The sequence below is a fragment of the Dermochelys coriacea genome, chromosome 2 (assembly GCF_009764565.3).
Source record: "Dermochelys coriacea isolate rDerCor1 chromosome 2, rDerCor1.pri.v4, whole genome shotgun sequence".
NCBI lineage: Eukaryota > Metazoa > Chordata > Testudines > Dermochelyidae > Dermochelys > Dermochelys coriacea.
Window position 1 is genome coordinate 233,740,700 of NC_050069.1, and position 21,682 is coordinate 233,762,381.

A 21,682-nucleotide genomic window follows, 5' to 3' on the forward strand; every position below is an offset into this window, starting at 1 on the left:
GCATGAAAGACTGACTACATTCAGACATGCTTTTGTAATTAAAAATAAAATTTAACTGAGGTTAAATCAGGGTTCATATAACATGTTTCATGTTCCAATTCTCTCTTTATAATGGGGTTCATCATTCTCCTCCCCATTCGACACACAAAAACTGTGCAACTGTTAAAAGATTATTATATACAAGCACAGCTCCCACTGATTTTATGGTTGCTCAGAACTTCTGCAATCAGACCCCAGGGTCTCAAGTTTGGCGCCCAGAAAATGAGGAACACACAATTATCTACCACTTGTGAAAAGTTTGGTTTAAATAACTTGTTCAGCATTATGTGGGAACTCAAAGGCAGAGGTAGGGATAGAATCCAGTTCTTCCAGGGCAGCATTCAACTGCCTCAACCAGGAAACCATCCTTTCTCTTCCTGCAAACCCTGCCTCATTCCTTACACACCTTCCAACACATGCAGTAGATAAGGCAGAAATCCTATGGACAACATTTCCTTCATTAAGCAATTGAAACCAGGGTCTTGTAATGGAAGTGTTAGCCAACCTTAACAATGGATGGTGCTACCAGCCCTGCCTATGATAATATGTTTAAACAGGAAAACTATACATTTTGAGCAGTAATATTTCCTTTTATTTCATATACACCAGCAATTAACTTCAAGTGACTTTTTTCATATTATGGAACAGCAAAAAAAATAGAGAAAGAATCATCAATTTGCACTATGCCCTTCATAATTTTGAATCAGTTGACATCAAACTGGAGCCATATTTTTATTTGATTATCAATTATATCCACTAATATATAAATCTTCACAAGGATTAGAGGTAACTAAATATATCTTTTGAAAAAAAATCTCTGCAAAATTTTTTTTAAATGAATTAAAATGTTGGTACAGTATCATACTCAAGTTTCATTATCACAGCTGTACAAAATGTCGTTGTTTTTGTAAATGTAAAACAACCAAAAAAACTCAACCAATGACCAGGTAACATGAAATATTAAAGGATCCATACTCTCTTTGGTGCATATGTATAATCATGAACTTTACTGTCAATAATGCAGTGCAGTCTCACAGGGCACACAGTGCCCTCATATACCACACAGGAGTGCTTAGCACCATCCAGGATTGATTGTTAGAAACTATGATTGTGACATAAAAAACTAGAAACAAAGCTTTCAAAAACAATTTTAAAAGAAATAGTTTAAAGTGAAAATATACTGTGAGGAATAACGCCTACGCTGGTCCACAGGGAAAGGACGAGGTGATCTAATAGATCTTTTCCAAATCAAATTTCTATGATTCATGCCTCTGGCCACGTGTCTTCAACAGACCCAAGTAGAGGATTTTGTTTAACCATTCTGGATTTTCAATCTGAGGTCAGTGTGGAGACTCCACTTTCTTATTCTATATCTAAAATCATATCCTGGAAAAATGGTTTAATATTGTGCACTTTTTCAATCAAGAATTCACTATTTTTGAGGTAAGTTTTGCCATTTTGCATCAAAGCCATCAATTTCCATAGAAATGACCTTTTTCTTTTGTAAAAATTACTTCCCTTCTTGTTTTCTCTCTTTTTTCCCCACCATGTGCACTGTGGAAAATACACTAAAAATTGTGAGACCAAAAAGCTATTGATCTTTCACCAGTGGAATACACTTCTGCATATATCTTTAACACAGAAATCACGTCCAGTAGCAGAAAGACAGCTCTTTATTAAGAGTTCTGCAGACAGGATGGTAATCCTAAAAACAAACATAAAAAAGCAAAATAAAAACACAGCATAGCAGACCATCACCCTCTTTATCATCAGTGGAGAATTCTGAATATGATTAGACCCTGAAGTTAATCAGTCAGTGTACCCCCACCTCCAAATTAGTCAACCCTTAGAAAGCCTATTTTAGTCCCAATAAGATTAATCCTTCCATCCATGCACCCACTCTTCTAATTGCCAGTAAGGTCAGTAATAGAAAGACAATTAAATAAGGATCTGGAGCAAGAGGAGAAAAATTTTCAGCGAAAAATAAAAAAAAATAGGGAAATAGAGTCCGTAAGGCAATTTCAAGTGCTTTGAGTCTGTAGAAAACAGCTATAGCAGAGGTGGGCAAAGTACGGCCCGCAGGCCACATCTGGCCCACGGGACAGTCCTGCCCAGCCCTTAAGCTCCCAGCCGGGGAGGCTAGTCCCCCTCCCCCGCAGCCATGCTGCCGCGCGGGCAGCACTCTGGGCAGCGGGGTTGTGCGCTCCTGCCGAGCAGAGCGGCAGCGTGTCTAGTTCTGGCCAGGCGGCACGGCTGCCAGACATGCTGCGCTGAGCGGCATGGTAAGGGGGCAGTCAGGGGACAGAGAGCAGGGGGTGGTTGGATGGGAAGGAGGTTCTGCGGGGGGGGTAGTCAGCAGGGGTGACGGGGGGGTTGGATAGGCATGGGGTCCCGGGGAACCTGTCGGGGGCAGGGATGTGGATAGGGGTCGGGGGACTGGGAGCAGGGGGGTTGGATAGGAGGTGAGATCTTGGGGGGGGCGGTTGGGGTGGGGGGGTCCCAGGAGGGGGCAGTTAAGGGACAAGGAGCAGGGGGTGGTTGGATGAGTCGGGGGTTCTAAGGGGGGCAGTCAGGGGGCAGGAAGTGGGAGGATGCCAGGCTGTTTGGGGAGGCACAGCCTTCCCTACCCGGACCTCCATACAGTTTTGCAACCCCAATGTGACCCTCTGGACAAAAATTTTGCCCACCCCTGAGCTACAGAAACAAACTTCATACACATCTTCTGTTAGTGGTAAGGGAAAAGACCAGCACAGATAAGTCTCAGGGAACTACTGTGAATTAAACTCTGATTGTTTTTGAATACTGCCTTCCATAATCAGAAATAAATAAAATACATTCCGGTAGGTAACATTAAAATACCCTCACAATTTTGCAATTCTTTCAAAAAGTCTTTTAAAAGTTATAAGCAACTTCATTACAGTTTTACTTTTCAGTGCAATAATTATAAATTTATATCTGTTAGAACAAAAAGTTCCCCTTAATACCAAAAAAAAATATAGCTTCAGTGCCAAATAATTTGACCACTGCAGAAGCCCTCAGGATTTGTCATATGGTAATTACACAACGTAAAGATGGTTCCACTGCTACCAACTGTCCTACCAGTAGGAGATCCTGTTCCTGCTCTGCAGTAAACTGGGCACGACTCTCTGTGTTACAATGTACAGTACGCCTGATCAGCTCTATGACCATCTGCAAATCTCTTTTCCATGTTTCTCTAAGAAGCTTCATAGTTTTGCCAGGGAGCCACTTCTAAAAAATAAAGGTCTTGGAATTCAGGATATAGCAGTTAAAAAGCTGGATAGATGCAAATGATTAAAATGTATAACAAGAGTAACTGTGCAAATAATGGTACTACAATGTGAAGTCTTTATAGGTAGGATTGTGAGAGCTGGTTCACAAAAAAATCACAGGCAAAAGAACCCCACCCACTAAGATCTGAAAGGAAAGAAAATCAGAGGGAGCAAGATTTTAGGATTACAGAATGAGGAAAGGATTGAGTTCATAGTTAGAATACACCACAACTGCATGTGTCTGGTTACAGGAATTCAAGTAAAGTTATGCCACGGATGAGTCCACTGAAACAACTCCAAATAACTCTTATACTTCTATTCCAATCAGCAATCTACCTTACCACGCCATCAGAAATTACTTTATTGCTTAGCCACTTCCGCACAAAATTTGACATTTAATCCATTTCTTTGTGCCTTGTGTTTTCATTGTGCAAGTGGCTGTAACACAGTATCACATTCGAATGGTAGTATTTTCTCTCCACTTGGTAGAGTACAAAAGGCTACACAAGGTACAGAGCAGCAGAGAATCAAGCCTTTTGTGCCTGCTACCCAAGTAAGTGGCACACATTAACGCTGTGAAGGCAATTTTAATTCCAGGTGCTCCTTACCAATCTGCAAGAAAGCACTTCAGAAGCAACAACTGAATTGCAAGCAGAAATGCAGAGAGGGACAGTTCAATGAAATAAAAGAGAACAGGGTCTCCTGCCTGGAATTTGGACAATTCAGAGAAATATGGTCTGCAAGGTAAAAACTGTCTTCTGACCCACTGCCTGTCAGAAAGTGATAAATCTCTGGATTTCTATTGCCTTACTTCTGAGGAACCAAGTCTAGGGAAGTAAAGTCTGCAATTCCTACCCTTCCATTCTAGGACAGATCTGCCCCTGATATGTAAAGACAATCTTTAATCAGGAACTGGAGGTGTGGACTGACATATAATCTAAAAGTAATTTAATAAAACTAACAAAGAAAACCTGGATCTAAGTTTGGCAATGATAGCCAACAACCCTAGCCCTCAGAAAAATTACCCAGTGGAACTGGAGTAAGAAAAATACCTTTTTAAAAATTTTCTAGTAGTAGGTTTTCTAAATCCCAGAACTCACTTTTAATTCATGCCTAAACTATACCTGGATCACAGTCTTCTCTGTCCCTTCCTGTGTGGGAGAATTTTGCACATTTTACAAATAGCATGATCCCATGGTTATCTTGTAGAGTACAACTTCCCAGCAGCCATTTGAAATTGACATGGATTATAGGCAGGCAATCAATCACAACAGCAGATGATACACAGAGGCCACACTAGCTATAGGCAAACTAGGCAGCTGCATAGGGCAGCAGATTTCTGAAGGCGGCATATTCCTGCAGACTCATCCATAATTCCTCCATGGGCAGGAGATGAGGCTGCCGGGGCTAGGGGCAGCTGCCAACTGGGGCTCTCCGTAGCAAGAAGCAGCCCTCACCCAGGCTGCCGGGAAACAGCTATAGCTTAGGGCTACTCCTAGAGGCACCACAAGCATAGCTGGAGTTTCAGCCATAAGTGCAGCAATCTACCTGGCTTGCCAAAGGCCACTGATGGAGTCACTGTCAAAGATAGCATTACCTATCAGGAGTTCATGACTTGCAGTAATCTATCCACTTATGGTGCTCAAATCACTTGACCATTACTCTCTTAGTAGCATGATGAGTTAAATCTCTATAGCTCCATTGCATTTATGCACTTTCCAACTTTCCCCACTTACTCTGTACTCTTTGCCTTGAAAATATTTCCCTCCAGACTGAAACCCAGTTCACCTCTCCTCAAAGCTTTCAGAAGGAAGGAGTGAACTGCAGTTTACATGTAGCATTTGACTCTTCAAATCCCAGTTATAATCCATTCTTCCCGTTATCTCACTTGTATTGCCCATCTATTATTTCTCCCCCATTATACATGTTTGCTGCCAACATTCTTGCATAGAATGTCCCCTTAAACCATGTTCAAATTATTAAATCACCATCTTCTAATTTCCGGATCCTCTATACAGAGCCCATTAAAGTGACTCCCAGTGATGTCAATGGGCAGTGGATAAAACCCTTAATCCTGCGAACTGCTCCCCAAAATATTACAGATCATAAAGAGTCTCAATGTGAAATCAGCTTCTGTAGTTATTGTATCCCTTCTATCATACAGTTCTGACAGTCTGCTCTGAAGCAATCGTGACCACCTTCATGAACATGTGACTTATTTCCTGATATCTAGAACTGTGGATGGAGGCTGACAGGTTTTTTGGGCCTGTTTTCAGATACAGGCTATTACTGAATCTGTAGAAATTTATTTCATATACTGAGAGTTGATGTACTTATCACTCTTCAAATTTTTCCTTCAAATGAATTTTTAGGTGTTACTGAACAGCAAAGAACATTTCAGATACGTAAAATCAACATAAAGGAGTGGTTATTTATGGTGTGTAAGGAGGTGAAAAGCATCAAGTGCCCTTTAAATACACCCATTATTCATTCCCAGTCAGAAAACGTAGCTTCTGTTTCAAACAGAAAGGGTAATGTTTGGAGAGATGTTTGGAGAGATGCCCTTCTAATAAAAACAAGGAAAGAATTTTGTACCAGGTTTCCTGCAGGTTGGAAATGAGAGTTAGAGTGCAGAAAAAGGGCAGTGCAGTATAGCAGCAGGACTTTCAAACACACACACACACACACAAATAAACAAGAGAGTGAAATGGGAAAGTGAACAAGTGAAATAATTCCAAAACAAACGGAATATTAAAAAAGAAAATGTGGTACAGAAAAGGAAAACTAAGCATCTCAAAACAAATAAGCGTTTGTGCATTAAACTTCTTATCAGAGATGTTAGCTAGCAACAATGGGGAAGTGGAAACAGTTACAAATCATCCTAAAGGTAAATATTGTTTCCTTTTTATAGGGTAATTAGTGAGAGGAATTAGTGGGTACCTAAAAAGGATATTGATTATTTAAAAACTGTTCTGTTTTGCTATAAGAAAACTTCCTGTATAATGTACACATGTAAAGATGATAATTTCTTTTTAACTAACAATATTAAAGGCATTAAGCTATTTTAGGTGATCAAGGAACAGTTGAAAGGAGTTCATGGCTACTTATAAAAGAAAAGGGGGAAATTCTTACCTATCCTGTGTTATGTTTGCTTTCAGATAATTCACTCAAGATGCAGACTCACTGACTTTAAGATCAGAAGGGATCATCGTGATCACCTAATCTGACCACCTGCACATTACAGGCCTCAGAACCTCACCACCCACTTCCTGAAATAGATCCCTAACCTCTTCTGAGTCACTGAAGTCCTCAAATCATGGTTTAAAGACTTGAAGTTATAGAGAATTCACCTTTTACACTAGTTTAAACTTGCAAGTGACCTGTGCCCCATGATGCAGAGGAAGGCAAAAAAAAACCCCAGGGTCTCTGCCAATCTGACCCGGAGGAAAATTCCTTCCAGACGCCAAATATGGTGATCAGTTAGACCCGGAGCATGGGGGCAAGACCCACCAGGCAGATATCTGGGAAAGAATTCTCTGTAATAACTCAAGAGCCCTGCCCAGCTAGTGTCCCATCTCCAGTCATATTTTTTTGCTACTGGCAGTCGCTGATGGGAGACATGCCTTCATAGGGAGTCCCATCATACCATCCCTTCCATAAACTTATCAAGCTCAATCTTGAAGCTAGTTAGGTTTTTAGCCCCACTGATCCCCTTGGAAGGCTGTTCCAGAACTTCACTCCTTTGATGGTTTCGAGCATAAACTTGTTGATGGCCAGTTTATATCCATTTGTTCTTGTGTCCACATTGGCACTTAACTTAAATAACTCCTCTCCCTCCCTTGTATTTATAGAGCACAATCAGCTCTCCCTTCAGCCTTATTTTGGTTAGGCTAAACAAGCCAAGCTCTGAGTCTCCTCTCATAAGGTAGATTTTCCATTCCTTTAATCATCCTAGTAGCCCTTCTCTGCACCTGTTCCAGTTTGAATTCATCTTTCTTAAATAAAGGAGACCAGAACTGCACACAACATTCCAGATGAGGTCTCACCAGTGCTTGTATAATAGTACAAACACTTACCTGTCTCTACTGGAAATACCTCGTCTGATGCATCCTAGGACTGCATTAACCTTTTTTGTGGCCTCATCCCATTGACGGCTCATAGTCATCCTGTGATCAACCAATACACCTAGGTCTTTCTCCTCCTCCATCACTGCCAACTGATAAATCCCCAGCTTATAGCAAAAATTCTTGTTGTTAGTCACTAAATGCATGACCTTGCACTTTGCAAAGTTTTGAAGGAACTCAAATATGAAACTGCAGAACTACTAACTGAGGTATGTAACCTATTACTTAAATCAGCTTCTGTACCAGATGACGGAAAGTTAGCTAATGTAATGACAACTTTAAAAAAGGCTCCAGAGGTGATTCTAGTAGTCACATGCCAGTAAACCTAATTTCAATACCAGAGAAATTGGTTGGAACTATAGTAAAGAACAGAATAATCAGACCTTTAGATAAGCATGATATGTTGGGGAAGAGTCAAAATGACTTTTATAAAGGGAGATCATGCCTCACCAATCTATTCATATTCATTGAGGGTGTCAACAAGCAGGTGCACAAGGGTGATGCAGTTGATGCAGTGTAGTTGAATTTTCAAAAAAACAAGGTCCCTCATCAAATTATGCAGTCATGGGATAAAAGGGGAGGTCCTCTCATGGATCAGTAACTAGTTAAAAGTTAGGAAACAAAGCACAGGAATAAATAGTCAGTTTTCAGAATGGAGAGAGGTAAATAGCAGATTCCCCCAAAGATCTGTACTGGGACAAGTGCTGTTGAGCATATTCATAAATGATCTAGAGAAGAGGGTGAACAGGGAGGTGGCAAAATTTTTAGATGACACAAAATTAATCAATATAGTTAAGTCGAAAGCTGACTATGAAGAATTACAAAAGGATCTCATTAGACTGGATGAATGGGCAACAAAATGGGAGATGAAACTCAGTGTTGATACATGCAAAGTAATGCACATTGGAAACACACAATCCCACCTATACATATAAAATGATGGGGTCTAAATTAGCTGTTACCACTCAAGAAAGAGATGTTGGAGTTTTTGTGAAAAGTTCTCTGAAAACATCCACTCAATGTGCAGTGACAGTCAAAAAAGCTAACAGACTGTTAGGAACCATTACAAAAGGGATGATAACAAAACAGAAAATATCATAATGCACAATATAAATCCATGGTATGCTGACACCTGGAATACTGTATGTAGTTCTGGTTGCCCAGTCTCAAAAAAAATATATTAGAATTGGTAAAGGTACGGAGAAGGGCAACAAAATTATCAAGGGTACAGAACAGCTTCCATATGAGGAGAGAGTGAGAAGACTGGGACTTTTCAGTTTGGAAAAGAGATAACTAAGGGGGGGATAATGATAGAGGTCTATAAAATCATGAATGATGTTGAGAAAGTGAATAAGAAAGGGTTAGTTACTCCTTTACACAAGAACTAGGGGTCACCCAATGAAATTAATAGGCAGCATGTTTAAAACAAACATATAGAAGTACTTATTCACCAAGCACACAGTTAACTTGAAGAACTCGTTGCCAGGGGATGTTGTGAAGGCTAAAAGTATAACTGGGTTCAAAAAAGAATTAGATAAGTTCATGAAGGATAGGTCCACCAAGGCTATTAGCCAAGATGTCCAGGGATGCAACCACATGCTCTGGGTGTCCCTAAGCCTCCAAACTCCACAAGTTGGGAGTGGACAACAGGGGATGGATCGGTCAAAATTGCCCTGTTCCGTTCATTACCTCTGAAGCATCTACCATTGTCACTGTCAGAAGACAGGATACTGGGCTAGATGGAAACATTGGCCTGACCCAGTGTGACCATTCTTAAGTCCTTGTGTTTTAAAGATTTCTGTATGGAAGAGCTTTATCGTCATATTTCTTTGGCAGACAATTAAAAAGTTGAAAATACAATTAAAAACTTGTAACACAAATTCAAGTTTTCAATAAGTTACAGCAATGTTAGGATTTTTATTTCTCAGACACGGAGTGAGTAACCAGAAGTTATTCCCACATGAGGAGCCAATATTGTTTCATTATGCCTCATCTTTACTCACCAAGATAATTTAACCTTATTTTTAAAATTGAGAATACAGGCCATATGACTGGGACTATAGAAATCTGAGCATGCGTAAACTGGCACTTATTGCTCACTTCAAGATTTCTTTTCTATGATAACCACTCTGAGAATAGTCCTACATTTTGTGTGTAAGTCCTTTTATTTTACTGCATATCTGCTGGAAACAATCCAATATATTTGTAAATAAATCCAAATATTTATTAGCTACAAAGTACGTTTGCCTATTTGTGGAACTTTATGTATCTACCAAGAGAGGAGAAGTTTCCTTAAACTGAATCCTGTCTATTTCAAGAGCAGAGAATATCAAAAGACAAACTGAGAGAGTCGTGTGCATTATACCCAATTTAGAGTCTCAAGGACTCCTACCTAAAGTTAGAAGAAGTGTGGGAGGATTTTGTTTGGAAGATACAATTTCTGAGTGTCCAGAGCAGCATGAGCTAAAGCAGACCAATGCAGATGCTGAGAGTCTTTGCATCCAAACTGCATAAATCTAGTGAGCTTAAAAAAAAAAAAATATCAGGACAGACTGAAATTAGCAACAGCATGCCCCCTGCCTCACAGGGCAACACAGAGCTGATGGATGATGTGATGATGACAAACAAATCCTTAGTTGCAGTCCAAATCTGTCTAATAAATAAATTAGTAAAGTCAAATATATCACCATTGCCCTTGCTGCCTCTGTTTCTAGAGTTCCATTAAAACATGGGGTGAATGTTGTCTTACTAATTGCAGAACATTTTTTTTCAAAACACAGGGCTGCCACATGTTCACGTTAGCAGCAGACAGCAAGAATAGCGACACCATCACACATTTTCCAAATATTTGTTGGAATACGTTTAATTTAGTTAGATTCACAGTGGCAATAAAGCTGCCCTATTCAATTAGATTTCCTCCAATTTCCTGAGAGGGGGAAAACTGCTTCTTACAGGCAAACACTGGTGTAAGTCTGAGCCAATGTCTACTGTTTATTTCACAAAGTTAATATTTTTTTAAAAGCAGTAAATGTTGCAAAATTAGTATAAATTTAACACTGGACTGAATTTAAAGAAAATCATAGGAACATAAGAACGGCCATAGTGGGTCAGACTAACAATCTGTCTAGCCCAGTATCCTGTTTTCAGACAGTGGCCAATGACAGCTGTTCAGAGGGAATGAACAGAACAGGAATTCATCAAATGATCCATCCCCCTGTCATCCACTCCTAGCTTCTGGCACTCGGAGGCTATGGGACACCCAGAGCATGGGGTTGTATCCCTGATCATCTTGGCTAACAGGCATCGATGGACCTTTCCTCCATGACCTTATCTAATTCTCTTTTGAAGCCCATTATAGTTTTGGCCTTCACAAAATCCCCTCACAATGAGTTCCAATGTGTGCTGCATGAATAAGTAATTCCTTATGTTTGTTTTAAAAATGTTGCCTATTAATTTCATTGGCTGACCCCGGTTCTTGTGTTATGATAAGGAGTAACTAACCCTTCCTTGTTCACTTTCTCCACACCATTCATGATTTTATAGACCTCTATCATATCCCTCTTAGTCGTCTCTTTTCCAAACTCAAAAGTCCCAGTCTATTCACTCTCTCCTCATAAGGATTCCATACCCTTAATCATTTTGCTGCCCCTCTCTGTACCTTTTCCAATTCTAATGTATCTTTATTGAGATGGGGCAACCAGAACTGCATATGATATTCAAGGTGTGGGCATACCATGAATTTATAGCGGTATTATGATATTTTCTGACTTACTATCTATGACTTAATTAATGGTTCCTAACATTGTTAGCTTTTTTGACCGTCACTGCACATTGAACAGATGTTTTCAGAGAACTATCCACAATGACTCCAACATCTCTTTCTTGAGTGGTAATAGCTAATTTAGATTTCATCATTTTATATGTATAGGTGGGATTATGTTTTACAATGTGCATTACTTTGCATTTATGAACACTGAATTTCATCTGCCATTATGTTGACCAGTCACGCAGTATTGTGAGATCCCTTTGTAACTCTTCACAGTCTGCTTTGGACATAACTACCTTGAGTAATTTTGTATCATCTGCAAAGTTTGTCACCTCACCTCTTTTTCCAGATCATTTATGCATATGTTGAACAGCAATGATCCGAGTAAAGGTCACTGTCTCTTCAGAGTGAAAAACCGACCAAGCAAACTGGTAGCTCCCCATAGCTCTATCCACATACTGCAGCTAATCTCCATGAATCAAGAGGGCATGTGTAGATGGTTTCCATGGGAAAAGATACATTACTGGGCACTTTCCCACTAAGACTCAGGCTTTACGATTTTTGAAATCTAACCATAGTATCTCACATATATATTAGTGTGGGTGAAATTAAAAAGTTTTACCTGTTGAAAAGATATTACCTGTGTCCCCCATTTTAAGTATAGGGAGCGTCTCTCATGCAGCAGAATCTTCCAGAATCATAGAAACTGTATTGTAGAGCTTTCACTCTGAGGGACCCCAAAATGCTATACAAACTATTTTACTGTATACTCTGATAGATGATGTGACGGGGCAAGGCCAGATGGCTATAGAAAAGTAGTCTTATTGGGATCCGGGAAGTGGGCGGGCAAAGCCCATCCACTACTAAAGGATTCCCCCCAGCCTAAACGGGGGATCCACAGGACCTAGATACCCAAAAAATCCCGGGGGACAACTAATGAAATAACAGCGACAGGGGTGCAGTCAAAGGGTCAAACGAAGGGAACCGGATGGGGACACCGAGCAGAGAACCCCGGACAGCGCCCACTGCTCCTCAAAGGCGTCAAGGGAGTCAGAGGATGCTGCCCAGAGGAACTCTGCCCGAATGCGTGAATGGACTGAGGATCCGAAATAGGCCCCACAGTCACAGGAGACTCCATCGGCCAACCTCCTCACTCTGGTTTTACAGACGGCCATTTTAGCTAGGGCCAGGAGGAGATTGACCAGGAGATCCCGTGACTGTGTGGGGCCACGGATAGGGAGTGCATAAACGAGAAGGTGAGGGGAGAAGTGCAACCAAAAACATAATAAAATATTGGTGAGGAGCAGGAATAGGAGCTACAGCCTGGTACACTCCAGGTATACATGTGCCAGGGTATCCCTCACGCCGCAAAAGGGGCAGGTGTCTGGGATTGAAGTGAACCGCGCCAAGTACACGCCTGTGCTCTCGGCTCCGTGAAGGAGCCGCCAACTGACATCCCCGGCGGGCCATGGGACTAAGGTGGAATATAGGCTGGCCTACCGGGGCTCCTTACCCTCCAAAGGTGGCAGGAGGTCCCGCCATTTTGTATCAGGGCGGGACACGAGGGTGAGGGCGTGAAGGGTGTGGAGCACGAGCGTGTAGAGATGTTTTCTTGGTGCGGTTTGAAAGAAGACTGGCTGCATCTCGTGCAGCCGGCTTCTAGTGAAGGGGTCGGTTGGGTCCACGGGGTAGGGGTCCAATTAAAAGGTCCGGCGGGCCTGGGGTAATGGGTGCGCGGGGCGTGCCTTTGTGCAGGACCCGTTCGAGATGAACCCGAGCAGCGGGCGGCAAAGCAGCCTTCACCTCCTGAAGTATGCGCCGGGGAGTACAAGGGCTGGAAAGCCCCATGCGCTGAGTGAGCGTCAGGGGATCCAGCCAGTCTCCCCGGTCATAGTCCAGGAGGTCTCCGATTCTTGTGACCTCTGCCCGGACCAACCTCTGGCGCACCGAGCGGGACTCCGCCAACTGAAAACGGACCTGGGGGTTGTGTAGCAGGGGCTCCGCGAGGAGATCTGCCCCCTCGGTGGCCGCCACGGACCTGGTCGTTGTAAAGAGTTTCCAGGTCCGGAGGAGGTCCTGGTAGAAGACCGGCAGCCCAGAGAGGTCTCGCGGAAGACCTCTCAGATGGAGATAAAGAAGCTACCGGTCGTATCAGAGCCCTCGGAAGCGGCGCAGGAAGGCGTGCGCCAGTATGCTCCACGCCGGACTACCTGCACCATAAAGGAGCCTCTGCAGGGTCTGGAGATGGAAGACATGGACCTGAGTGAGCAGACATTTTAGGCCCTGCCCTCCCTCCTCCACAGGTAGATGGAGAACCCCTGCAGGGACCCAATGCAGTCCTGACCAAAAGAACTCCAGAATCGATGTCCGGAGGTTGGCCAGGAAACCCGGGGCTGGGACCGGGGTGTTGAGCCAGTACCAGAGCATGGACAGGACTAGCTGATTAAGCACTAGTGCTCTCCCTCGAAGGGAGAGGCACCGGAGTAGTCCTGTCCATTTCCGGAGCCGCTCTATTACCCCGAACTCTAAATTCTGCCAGTTCTCCAGCGGAGAAGGATGCGTGGCAGAAAGGTAAATGCCCAGATAGAGCAGCGGACCCGTGCTCCACCGGATGGCCTGAAGCGCGGGTGGGAGGGAGCTCGCCTGCCACCAGTCCCCTACCACCAAGCCAGAGCTCTTGACCCAGTTGACCCGTGCGGAGAAGACTGCCGAATAGATGGCCTGGCAAGCCTCCACCCGCAACAAGTCGCCCGGGTCCTGGAACACGAGGAGCACGTCATCAGCGTAGGCCGACAGGACCAGCCGCAGCTCCGGCTCCCACAGCACCAACCCTGTCAACTTCCTTCGGAGGGGACAGAGGAAGGGCTCGATCGCCAGAGCGTACAGCTGGCCTGAGAGGGGGCATCCCTGCCGTACTCCTCTCCCAAAGCTGACCAGTTCAGTCAGGGTCCAGTTGAGCCTGACCAGACACTCTGCGGAAGCGTACAGCACCCAGAGAAAATTCACAAACCAGGGTCCGAAGCCAAACGCCTGCAGAGTGCTCAGGAGATACCCATGATCCACCCTGTCGAACGCCTTCTCCTGATCTAAGGACAGGAGGGCGAACGACAGACCATCCCTACACCAAAGTTCCAATAGGTCCCGGACCAGATAGAGGTTGTCGAAGATGCTGCGGCCCGGGATGGCGTAGGTCTGGTCTGGGTGGACCACGTCCGCCAGCACGGACCCTAGCCGCAGCGAGATGGCTTTTGCCATGACTTCGTAGTCCGTGCTGAGGAGCGAGACGGGACGCCAATTTCATAAATCGCGGAGGTCCCCCTTCTTTGACAATAAGGCCAGCACGGCTCGCCTGCACGAAAGAGGGAGGACCCCGCTCTGCAAAGACTCGGCCCAGATGGTGACTAGGTCTGGGCACAGGACGTCCCAGAAAACACGGTAGAACTCCACGGTCAGCCCGTCCATGCCCGGAGATTTATTGGTGGGCATGCGACGGAGGGCTTCCGAGAACTCGGCCAGAGTGAGAGGCAGTTCTAGCCGGTCTCGGTCGCCCACGCTGATCGTCGGGAGCTCCTCCCAAAGCACTCTGCAAGCATTAGGATCAGTCGGATGCGGGGAGAATAGGCTTGCATAGAAGGCTCTCGCCCTCCCGCACATCTCCACCGGATCCGTGAGGGGGGTGCTATCTTCTGCCAGTAGGCAGATATGTTTCTTAGCCCCCCTCTTTTTCTCCAGGGCGTAGAAGAAGCGGGAGCCGCGATCCATCTCCTGAAGGAGACGGATGCGGGATCGAACAAAGGCACCCCGGGCCCGATGGTTCTCGAGGGTCCGGAGCTCCTCCCGCTTCTCCCGGCATGCTCCGCAGAGGGGTGGATCCTCGGAGCTGGCGGCCAGACGCCTCTCCAGCTCTAAGACCTCCCGTTCCAACTGCTCTATCGCTGCATCCCTCCGTTGGCTGGCGCCCCGGGTGTAGTCACAGTAGAAGAGCTGGGCACGCACCTTCCCTAGGTCCCACCACTGCCGCGCCGAGGGAAAGGCACGCCGCTGCCCTCGCCAGGCCAGCCAGAACTCCCGGAAGGATGCCACGAAGCCCGCATCCTCCAGCAAGCTGTTGTTAAAATGCCAATAGGCCGGCCCCGGCCTCTCCGCGCAGAGGGAGGATGTCACGGTGGCTATATGATGGTCAGAAAATGGGGCCGGCCGGATGCTGGAGGAGTGGGCTCGTGAAAGATGAAAGCGTGATAAATAAATGCGGTCCAACCGGGAGTGGCGCGACCAATGGGCCTCCACCCGGACAAAGGTGAACGTGGAAGTGTCATCCGGGTGGTGGTCGTGCCAGACGTCCACCAGGGAGTGGTGTTCGACTATCTCCTGGAGGACGGCGACGGCGGCCGGGCTCTGCTCGGACCCCGAGCGGTCCCGCTCCTCAAGGGTGATGTTAAAGTCCCCTCCCAGGACCAGGCACTCCTGAGGATCCAAGGTGCCGAGGAAGGCGGATGCCTGCTGATAGAATTGCAGCCGCTCCGGGCTCACTGCTGGGGCATAGATGTTGACGAGGTTGACTACGAGCCCCTCCATGCGGACCCGGAGGTGCAGCAGGCGACCTGGCACAGCCTCGGTGACCCCCAGCACCTCGGGCCGTACATCGGGGGAGAACAGGGTCGCCACTCCAGCCATATGAACTGTGAGGTGGCTAAAGTAGACCCTGTCCCCTCAGTCCAGCCACCAGCTGTCTTCGGCGGTCGGATCCGTATGGGTCTCCTGCAGGAAAACCACAGAGTACCTCCCCTCTCGAAGGAAGGAGAGCACCTGGGACCTGCGGAGACCCATCCTACAGCCACGGGTGTTCAATGTTGCGATGGTAAAGGGTGCCATGAGGAGGGCTGGGGGGGATCCTCGCCGGCAGGGATGCTTGTGGCTCCCGGCGGGCCGCGCAGCAGTCCGTGACCCACCCCGTAGGTGGGTAAGGAGTCACGGAAGAGGGGGACCCGCTCGTAGGCCGCGGCGCCCTGCCTCCCAGTCCTTTTACCCTCCCCCATGAGGGCCCTTGCGGCCCGGAGGATTTGATTAAAGTCCCCCCATCGCTGGAGGGCAAGCTGGACTTTGTTGCGGGAGCCACGGACGTCTTCTAGAAACTCCCGCAACTCCTCTCGCAACGCATGGGGGGCTGGGGTTATGGTCTGGTTATTCCCCAACGGGGCCCTTGGTACAGCCCCGTGGCCCAGCGAGAAGGGCACACAGGGTGCGGACCCCCGACGGGGCTCTTGATGGGTTGACCTGAATGCTGGGGCGATAGGGGGTGGCGGAGGGAGGATAGCAGCCCCTGGTGGGTCGGGACGGGTAAACACAAAGGCCACTCCCTGGGAGTCATCTGTTGGAAAGGGGAAGGAGACAGTCCCAGGGGTGGCAATAACATCTCGGGAGGTGGGCTGGATAAGGGCAGGGGCAGGGGTAGAGGTGAGAGTCTGGGTGGGGAGAGGGCTCTCACTGATGCCGGGCGCAAGCTCTCTGGTGGATTTGGCAACCACGGCATCAGGAAGTGGACTTTCTTCTGTAGGGTCCTCTCCCGGGAAGGAGGTCGAATGCTCCTCACCAGCGAGGGATGCCCTGGTGGCTCAGGTTCTAGCCGCGTGGCACTGGCCGTCGCCTCAACTGGCTCGGCGGCTCTCAGCGGGGTGCCCTCTGCAGCCGGGTTGATGGAGGAGTCCAGGGGCTCCTCGGAGGTGGGAGCAGAAGCAACGGTTAGCGGGAGGGAACATGGAGAAAGGGGGGCTGGAGTGAAGTCGCCCAGATCGAGGCCCACTGGCATAGGATCGTCCTCCCCCTGGGTGACCGGGGTCAGACCCAGGGCCTCGACCTCCTCATATATAGACGGGAAATTGTTTTCTGCTACCCCGGGATTCTCCCCGCCGGCACCTGACGCAACAGTTGCTTCGGGGCACACTGGGGTTTCAGATGGTGCCACGGGGGTCTTGGAGGGGAGGGACTCCCGTGGAGGGGAGATACTGCCTTCCAGCATCAGATGGCATCATCTGGGGGCTGGCTAGCAGGGGTTGTGTCAGGGGGCAGAAGCGATGGCTCAGGGACTCGAGGGGGTAACGGTGGAGCAGCACAACGGAGGGAAGATTCCCCTTGGGGCGGGCCCTCTCCCATGCCCGGCAGTGTCCCTGCCGCACCCTCCTCCACAGGCCTCGCCAGATTGCAAGCAGCGGGGGCGGGGCTCTCCTGCTCGTCTGGGCATAGCTGGGGAGGTGCCCCTTGGGCCCGAGCAGGAGCAATGGTGGACTGGGAAGGAGAAGGGGTGGTTTCGGGTGCCGGGCAGCCAGGGGCGCCAGCGATGACAGGGCCGGTGCCCTGCCGGGGCTCGGGGATCCCAGATGCCCCTCCTTGCCGGGCCAAGGGGCAGTCCCTCCGGACGTGCCCCATCGCCCGGCAGAGGTAGCACCGGGCCTCCCCCGTGGAATAATGCACCCGGTCATAGCCCCCTGGTAGGGGACTAGGAAGGACCCCTCCAGCGCCTCTCCGTCACGCACCGCCGGCGGCAGCTGAAGCTGCACTTGCCGGCGGAACGAGAGGACGTGACGGAGGGCGGGGTCTTTGCAGCCCAACGGGAGAGGGCTGATGACAGAGAAGGACTTCCCCAAGGTAGAAAGGGTGGGTAACAGGGCGGCATTGGGGAGAAAGGGAGGGACGGAGGTCAGGACCAGGCGGACGCCCAGGTCCTCTAGCGGCTCTAAGGGGACGAACACGCCCCCAACTGCCAGGCCCTTCTCCACCACCTCCTGGGCGGCGGCCTCCGATGTTAAGAAGAAGACAACCTTGCCATACATTTTGAAGGCCGCCACAATGGCCGTGGGCCCCACCACCCTCGCCAACGCCCGCACGTAGGTCTCCACGTGGGGCGAGGCGGGCACCAGGAGGCAACGGACGCCGTGCTTCCTGGTCATGGTGGGAAAGGGGCCCCGGCCGCTATAGATGGTAGCAGAGATGGTGGGCTGGAGAAATGATGTAGGGCTGGCGGGGGGGCTGCCGCCACCTGGGCGTATGCTCTGGGGGCCGGGGGAGGGACACCTGCAGAGCTGGTGGAGGGAACAGCGGGGAGGGGCGCCCCAGCTGGAGATGGGGCCGGGGCATTGGGGGCAGCCCCTGCTATGGAGGGCCTGGTCTTTTTAGCGGGGCCCTTCCCCTTCTTCTTCCCCTGGCCCTTCCCGCCGGCTGGGGGGACTCCCCCCGAATCTGAGGGGGTGAGAGACGTGGCAGCAGTGGAGGTCACCCCGGTGCCCGTCGCTGCTGGTGCCCCAGCAGATGGTTCGGCAGCGGAGGTAGAAGCTTGGGGGGATGACGGAGGGGTAGGCGGGGGAGGGGAAGCTCGGGCTGCTGGAGGGGTCCCACCCATCTCATCCCCCGCCATCATGAGCAAGAAGGGAAGGGGGGGGACACCAAAAGGAGGAGGGGAGAGGGGAAGCAGGTCTACCACTCCTCCCCGCTATGCTGCAGGCAGGGGAGGAGGGCACCAAAAGGGGTGGGCTGGACGGGGGGCAATCTGGGGTTAGGGGTCAGTCACCGACCCAAGGTGGAATTCCGGCTCCTCTTGGTGCACTAGGGGAGGGGGGGATTGGTGCATTGGGGGTGCAGTGAAGAGGGTTGTAACTGAAATGGGGAATTGCACAAGCACATGGGACGGGGGCATGGGCACACAGAGCGAGGGGCTAAGCAGTCTGGAGTTATGGCAGGGAAACCAAGGGGATAGCTTCAGAGGCTGGGGCAAACAAACAAAGGCTGCAGAAAGAAATGGGCGGGGCAGGCAAACAAACTGAAGCTAGTACGGGGGGCTGGGACAAAAGGGGGGGCAAAGCTACAAGTGGCAAATGGGGCAGGTAGTAAAGGGCAAGCTGGGGGGTAGACAGTCCAGGGGGGCCACGTGCGCTTGCACAAGTCTTTTTAAGCTGGCTGCTGCTTCTGGCCTAAAAGGTATAAATAGGGCGTGGCAAGCCAAGCAAGCAGCTGAGTCCAGAGGCAGGAGCTGAGGCAGATGGTATACAGCCAGTGGGGGTGGTGGAGGGGACAGCGGTGGTGGTAGTAGTGGTGGGGGTTGGGGGGAACACACAGATGGATTGGGGGGCAGCTCCACGCCACACCCCTTGTGTCCCTGGAAACAGTCAAGACCCCCACCACAGGAGCACAGTTTGAAAATTACTCAGTCTTAGGCCCCCTCCACGGTGGTCTGCAGAGTCTCTAGGTGCTCCCACACTGGTAGATGGTCCTCTTCTTCTCCTCCTCGGGCTTCAGCAGCTCCAGGCAGTGGCCTCTGCAGCAGCAGCAGCTCCAGGAACTCCAGGTGGTGATCCAGGCAGGCAGAAAGGACCTTCTCAGGTGGTGGTGATGGTGGTGGTGTCCACAACAGCAGTGGCTGGGGTCCCCACTCCTCTCTGGGGAGTGGGCTAGCAGCCCCCCCCGGGGCTGCAGTTGCAGCAGTTGCCACACCCAAGAGTGGGGGGTCCAGCAGCCAAGTAACAGAGAACGGGGGGTGTCTGGCCCAGCCAGGGGAGCAGCTGGAGCAGCAGGGAGAGCTTAGGGCCTAGTAACAGCAGGAGTCGCAGCTTCTCACCTTCCTCCAAGCTAGAAGGCTGTGGGGGGGGAGAGAGAGAGAGAGATTCGCTCCAGGCTACATAAATCCCTGGCACCAGGATAAGTGAAATGGAAGCTGCTCCAGGTCAATTAACACACTTGGAGCCAATTAAGAACTTTCCAGAAAGCAGGGAGAAGGCTACGTTGATTGGGACACCTGAAGCCAATCAGGGGCTGGCTGAAACTAGAAGCCTCCCAGTCACTCAAGTGGGTGTGCATGTCAGGAGCTGTGGAAAGAAGTTGTGCTGTTGGAGAGGCTGAACAGCACACACCATATCAGGCACAAGGAAGGAGGCCCTGAGGTAAGGGTGAAGTGGAGCTCGAGGAAGTGAGGGCTGCTGTGGGGGAAGTAGCCCAGGGAATTGTACATGTCATGTTTCTAAAAGGTCAGCTACAATAGGGTACTATTAGGGTCCCTGGGCTGGAGCCCAGAGTAGAGGGGGGGCCCGGGCTCCCCCCCAACTTTGCCCCGTTTAATCACTGAGACTGGGAGACAACAGAGACTGTGCAAGGAAGGATAACTTTTCCTCACCTCCCTCGCTGGCTTATGATGAAAATGGCTCAGTAGATTGTGACCCTTGTCTCTAGAGAAAGAAGGGTTAAGTGGAGAGTCACAGTGAGCCTCTGAGGCTAGCGAAATCTGCCAGGAAATGCGGAACCCACCGAGGCAAGGACAGAGCTTTGTCACAATATGTATACATTGATATATTACGTACAGAGGTCAGGAATGCTGGTGCACTGATATTACTGTCTATCAAGCTGACCAGTATTGTCTTATTGTTTCTTTGTACCCCACCGGTATCTATCTTTTGTCTCGTCTTTGACTTAAACTCTTTGAGGCAGGAACCATCTGTTCATTCTATGTTTGTACAGCAGCTAGTGCGGTGGGATCCTGGTCCATGACTAGGGATCCTAGTTGCTACAGTAATAATAATAGTAACTAATAACAATCTTTAGCCCTGTTGGAATTTTGCTAGTATACTAAGACTGACACTCATACTTATTGACTTTCAATAGGCACAAGTGGTCAGGAACTCTTTTACTCCACGTCTCAATCAGAAGACTGCATCAGTATTGACACAGTCCTTGTTACTTCGCATATGAAGTGTTATTGTAGCCATGTTGGTTACAAGGCAGGTGAGATAGTATCTTTATTGAACCAACTTCTGTTGGTGATAGAGAGAAGCTTTTGAGCTTACACAGAGGTCTTCCCAAAAGCTTGTTGCTCTCCCCAATAGAAGTTGGGCCAATAAAAATATTGTCTCACCCACCTTGTCTCTTTAGTTAGCATATATTCACTAATGCACTCAAACAACTCACCTTTTATCCTAGTCTAGACAAGGCCTCTGAGAGAAGACTGCAATCTGCTGTAACACAATCCTTTCCTGCAGCTTCCTTTAACACTTGTCTTGCGCTAGTAACACTGGTTGTGGTAAGAAGTCTCCTTGCAGGTCCCAGTGCTGGTTTGCCCTCTTGAAGTGCTTGTTCTAATCCATGTTCCTCTTCCACTCCCACCCTGCCGACAGGACTCACAGCGTTGTGGAGCAATGAGCAATTAGAATAAGTGCTTCGACTGCAAACCTAGTGCCACAGCAGCAGAGCAAGGTGCTGGAGTCCTCATAACCAGTATGAAGCAACTTTAGTGAAAGGGACAAGAAAAGGAGAGAGCAAGATGGAAAGTAGGAAGCTGAATCAATGAAAAGGAGGGGCTGGGGAAAAGCAAAATAGAGAATAGAAGAATAGGGGCAAATGTAGGGGTTCAGGACTTTCTGTTCTGTCCTGCCCACAAGCATTCTCTAGAAATCCCTATTTGCAAGTTTTCAGACCCGTCTCAGCTA

At 48.5% G+C, this 21,682-nt stretch overlaps 1 protein-coding gene across 2 annotated transcripts in view; it reads right to left on the reverse strand.

The window, feature by feature from the left end:
- The window catches only part of NEBL (nebulette), a 406,325-nt gene that overhangs the window by 200,170 nt on the left and 184,473 nt on the right, over positions 1-21,682 (reverse strand). The window lies entirely within an intron of this gene.